Source organism: Phoca vitulina, unplaced genomic scaffold (genome assembly GCF_004348235.1).
Source record: "Phoca vitulina isolate PV1807 unplaced genomic scaffold, GSC_HSeal_1.0 scaffold64, whole genome shotgun sequence".
Classification (NCBI taxonomy): Eukaryota; Metazoa; Chordata; class Mammalia; order Carnivora; family Phocidae; genus Phoca; species Phoca vitulina.
The window spans coordinates 1,975,900-1,981,697 of NW_022589767.1; positions in this window are offsets into that span (position 1 = coordinate 1,975,900).

Genomic DNA, 5,798 nt, shown 5'->3' on the forward strand with positions numbered 1-5,798 from the left:
AGCCAGCTCCACGATTCACAGGTTTAACTGTAGGAGGGAATACATTCAGATCCCTATTTGACAGAATCGGTTCATAATATCCCTTGGAAAAGACATGGTACCTAACAATTATTATTTACTTAATCCCAGAAACAGCTCTGTGGGGAAGGGCCATAGGAAACACTTTTTGGTGAAGGAAAAAAAAAAAAAATCCCCATGTACCGAAACAGAATGACATTTAAAAACTTGTAGCTGAGTTAGGGGGTTACCTCCTAAGAGCCTGATGCTCTGCTTTTCATCAAAAGGAAAACCCGGTGTGGGAAGAGGGTTGAGGTGAGGTTGGAGGTGAACTGATGACACTCAGAATTAAGGATATTTACATTCCACAAAGATTTGGTTGATTGTTTCTCACATGGCTTTGCACTAACATTAGCCTAGTTTTGTATTGAAAAGGGGGAATTACAAATCATGATTTGGATCCTTCCAGACCATTCTGGTCTTTCTTAAGAGCCCAGTGAGGTTTTTGTGAGGAGAACACAATATAATTTCACGTCTATTATCTGTCAGAGTGTAGGTACTCAAGAAACACCTATTCCCTCCCCTCTTTTCTTTCCTCCTCTGGTCTTTAGCCCATCAACTGAACAAAGGAGGCTGAGTGAAAGGGAAAGCCACAGACGAACCTGGATCTGCTTTCTTGTTAGGAAAGAGTATCTGCCAGGCCTTTGTATCCCCATGACTGCAGTCCTCACAGCAACCTCTTCAAAAACAGGAGAAAACACAGGAATGGCACCCATTGCTGGCTTCTCTTCTAAGAAATACAGCGTTGAAACAAGTAGACCATCCCCCTCACTGAATTCTTTTTCTTGCCAGGAGGTAGATAAATGCTCCCTGTTGGAAGAGCCCTTGTCATCCCCCTGCTACCCTGTCTTCAGGTGTTACGCCTTCAGGACATAATTAAACTCCTCTGTTAAAATAGGGACATGGCAGGGTCTGGAAGTGTTGGCACCTGATGATTGCTATGATATTGGAGAAGACGTTTCCAAAGACTTCCTGTAGGTCTCTACACTGGGCTGAAATAGAATGTGCAAAGTCAGCCCAGCCTGGTCCTTGAGTGATGCCCGTTGATTGATGGCCGGGAACCAAAATGGCATCTCCTTTGAACTAAATGGGTGATAATGAAACGAAGCTCAGCAATCTTCCTCTCATCTTTCACTGTTGGGCGGGAGATAAGACTGTCTCCTCCTCTCTGCCGCTCACATGAGGCTGGGGCAGTTCCGCAGCTGCCATACTCCAGGCTTCCACTGGATGGCAGTAAAACCTCAGGGATCGCCCTCGGGGAGCCGGGCCTCTGCAAAAGCAAACCTCTTAGAGCTGCTTTCCCGTGAAGGGCACCTAGGCAGAACTGCAGACCTTCCGTGGGCTCGAGGCAAGTGCGTCCCATTTTAAAAGGTTCGCATGCTCGAGCAGTTCGCGCGTTCCCTCCCACCGTCGTCGTCAGAGGACCCATCTCCTCTGCCAGACTCTCTTGGCCCCGGAGTCTTATTTTTGTGAAACCCTCCAAGGTATTTGCAGCCCATTTGCATGCAACCCGGCATCTTTGCAGACAGCGGTCTTATATGCTGTTATTAACGTCCACGAGTATTTATGTGGTGAGAACATTGGCTTTCTGTCAGGAAAAGTGTGCCCAAACAAAGAGGACAGCCTGGCTCTGGAAATGCCGCAGTAACATACCCCCCACCCCCCACCCCTGGGCATTCTGGGTTTCCTTCCTGCATTTCTAGACTTGTCATTCTTGCCGAGAGCAGAACGGTGCCCAGCTGATCTTTTCCTTCCTGGCCCGCTTCCTTCTGTAGCTATCAGGGTTTGCAGGTTTGCCTCCGTCCCAGCCCCAATCTGAAACATGGAATTATTGCAGAACTGGAGGCGGGAGGCATCAGAAAAATCTTTCTGGAGCGTTCTGGACTGCTGAGATCCGGGATCTGGGCCATCGGCCTCCAGGTTGTAGATGGTCGGCCACTGCACATTCTGGGGTCCAACCTGTGGGCATCTCCTGGAACCCCTTCCACCCAGAGCTGACAATGCTTCCCCCCCCCCCCCAGCTTTAGGATGCTCCAGGTATGCAGATGGCTCTGTGTGGCCCTGTATCAGTGCCTGACCCTCATTTCTGCAACCTCCAGATTGCTAGAACTTTCTTAACCCTTCAGAATGGAACATTCCAGTGCCTAAAATGTTGGTGTTTGACAAGGTCACAGAACTTCTTTAGCTGGTGCCTCCTGGCCTTCATTTTACAAAGGAAAGAACTCAGGCCTAATGGAGTTAATGTAACTGGAGCCAAATTTCTGGTTCTGTCTACTGCCAACACTTGTGTGGTCAGTTTTAGACCTTTTTTTCCCCAAAGTGGATGTTTGAGTAAAGAATCTAATAAAGTTACCATGGTCACTCTATATTTTAAGCTTTCCTCTTATTTTCCTTTACAGTGGCCCCCCCTTTGCCTTTTCTTCCCCTGATCTCCCCTGTAGTCATCTTCTCTCCCTCCTGCATGTAAGCTGTGGGGAGAAGGATGGTGAAGATGGGCACATTCTGGTTAAGCCCAGGTCACACTCCCACGAGCCCCAAGCCAAATGAACATTTGCCTCTTGGGAAAGTAGACTGTCAAAGGAGGAATTGTAAGACAAGTCAGAATTCTAAAAAAAAACAAAAACCAAAAACCAAAAAAAAATGACTGAAAAAAGGGGGGGAGCATCTGGGGGGCTCAGTTGGTTAAGCGCCGACTCTTGATTTCAGCTCAGGTCATGATCTTGGGGTCGTGGGATCAAGGCCCACCTTGGCTCCATAGTGAGTGTGGAGCCTGCTTGGGATTCTCTCTCTCTCCCTCTGCCCTTCCCCTGCTTGAGTGCTCTCTCTCTCTCTCAAAAAAAGGCAGAGTTGCTTCATTTTCCCTGCTAGCATGATAATCCTTCAACTTCCCTGATTCCCATATTGAGTCAAAACCCATACGGGGCACCTCCCGGTCTCCTTTGTGTATGGAGTTGTTGCTCCCCTCAGGGGGCTTGCCACAGCCTTTGGCATCTCTCTCTCCCTCTGTAGTTCCCGAGGGCAGATTTCAGAGGCAGTCCTTGAAAAACCTTAGCAAGTAACCCTTCTGTTGTCATGACCTGAGCCACGTGTCTTAAGCACCAGATCTAAACAGGATCTTCAGCAGAAAGAAGGTGATACTTGAATGGAATTTGGTTACCACATGTGCAACACCAAACTGTCTGGTCCCAGCTGCTTCTCGTCCAGGCTCCCTTCCATGTTCTGATCTATTAATCCTGCTGGATTTTTATCAACTCAATAAAAAAAAAACTCTGGCAAGCCCATGTAGCTATACCCTGAGCCCTGGGGCATGGTGGTGGGGGCCAGCACCGTACCCTGTGATTACATGAAACGATTATCTCTCTCTAAGAAGGAATAATTCAGGATCCATTATTTTTTTTTTACTCACGAGAAATTGAAATAGAAAAAGCATGTATTGAGTTTGGCACGATATCTTTATGAACAAGATGGAAAAAGGCATGGGTAATGGTAATAAAGTTAGGTGGAGTTCTAAGTCAAACATTCCAGAAGATCTGATCATTTAGAGATGGAGGTCTCTAGTGGGTTCCTACAGGGCTCTGTCTTTGGCTCTGTTTGGGTAACACTTTAATCAACCATTTGGATAAAAATAAAGCATATTTATCCAGTTTTGCACGTGCCACAACATTAGGGAAGACTGAATAATAAAACCAGAATGCAACTGCACTGCAAAAGGCTGGAATCAAGATCCCACACCAAGAATTTACTTTAATAGATGTAAATGTATTCATACCCCCCCCCCCCCCCGGTTACATAAATATTGTTTGGAAAGGCTTGGTTTGACAGGAGTTTTCATGAAAAAGAGCTGGTAGTTTTTGGTGTCTACAAGACTGACAGCTCCCAGTGATGTGGGTCGGTAGGGCGAAGAGCCAAAGCCTCGTAGGCTGCACCGATGAAATCGTGAAGCCTGCGCCAGGGCGGGTGCTGTTCCCACCGAAAGGGGGGCACGCCCTACCACATCGGAATATTAAATCCATTTCTGGGCATCTCACTGTGATGGAGGAGCTTCTAACAGCGGAGGTCTTTCTAGAATTACATGATACACAGCAGGGTTGATGGAATGGAGATGCTTCACCTGGAGAGGGCAGGACCTTGCAGGGCACATTATCATCACGAGGAACATTTATCGTGCGCTTACGGTGCGCCAGCCTCTGTTTTAAGGCTCTGTTTGTACAATATCATTTGCTACTTATAAAAACCTTATGAGTTATTATGATTATGCTCTCCCTTTTGCTTAATCCCTGCAGAAATGGAAGCGTGAAGATGACAGAGGTACCAAGTGATAGGGCTGGAGGGTCAAAGCCACGAGCTGCCTCTCAGCTGTCTTTGATTATACCAGCCTAAGACGTGGCTCAATGGTTAGAAATTTCAGGAAGGCAGATCCCAGAAGAGCTTCCGGCAAAGTGGTGGGTTATCTCCTGCTGGAGGTGTTCGAGCTCGATGACGCTTCATTGAGTCCTGTGGTAGGAGTCGGCCGGACTAGATAAGCTCCAAGGAGTCTTGGAACTCTCACGGTTCTGGACTTTTCACTTGCTTTGTTGTGCCTGGTACTGGAGTCTAAGAACCGTGGAGGCCTTCTCAGTGTTACCATACAGTTTTCTCCTCCCACACCTGCAACCCCAAACACTCCCTTAGCCCTCAGGTGAGAACGAAAACGCTCTTCATTGTTTGGACGCACCCTTACCTGTTTGTGTGTTATTATTGGTTGTCAAAATCCATCCCCTGGCTGGTGGTTTTATTTTACAAAACGATTCCTCACAGCCTTGCTTGGGACTGGAAAGCGCCATGTGAAGACCTCGTATGCTATAGTTAATAACGCTTTGTTGGGAGATGATGATCATGTAGACTCCTCTGCAAAGATTCTTGAACTTAACAGAAACTAGTGTGCAGCCCCTGCCTCAGATACATGTACCCAATGCCTGCAATATTGCCCACGTGAGTTCTTTACACAAAAGCTACCATTTTTTAAGTACCAAAAAACAGGTCCATGTGGTCCTTTGAGGGTGATTCATTGCATGAGAAAGAAACTCATGGTTTGTATTGCTCAGCAAAATCAAAAAGGTTTGTGGGTTTTGCTTACGTAGCCTGAGCTTAGTCATCTGAGTCATAAGCCCATGAACTCTGGGAACACTTGGGAACCAGGGAGCGGGTCAGAGAGAGCATCTGACTGTATTTAAGTAGCAGTGAGAGAGGGAGGAGGACAAGGCTGAGTTGGGAAGAAAATGTGGGGGTGGGCTGAGGGGGGAGGGAGAGAAGGCTGATAGGTAGGAGGGAGGGTTAGAAAATCAGGGGCTGGCCAAATAATGAAGAAACAAGCATCATGAGGTGAAATGGAAGTTAAGGCCTTAAGAATCAGAAATTCGGGAAAACATGACAATTCCCAGAGTGTCGTGAACTGTCTGTGCACTTGGGCCAACTGATCACAGAACCTCTTAGTAAGAGAGGCTGTTTTTGTCCTTAAGTTCCCAGAAGGCACTGCGTGATGAAAGAGGGGGCTGATGTGAGGGGAAGCAGCCTCCTAAAGGCACAGACCCTGGCGTGTGCAGGTGGTTCTTTTGATGACATTGACCAACCCCCCCTCCCCTTTCAAAGGCACCGGCTGGGTCATCTGTCCCTTCCTTTTCCTGACACACCTGGTGGCTGTGACATACCAAATTGGAACCTGAATACTTTGCCCAGGTGGCTGGGGTGTGTGTGTGTGTGCG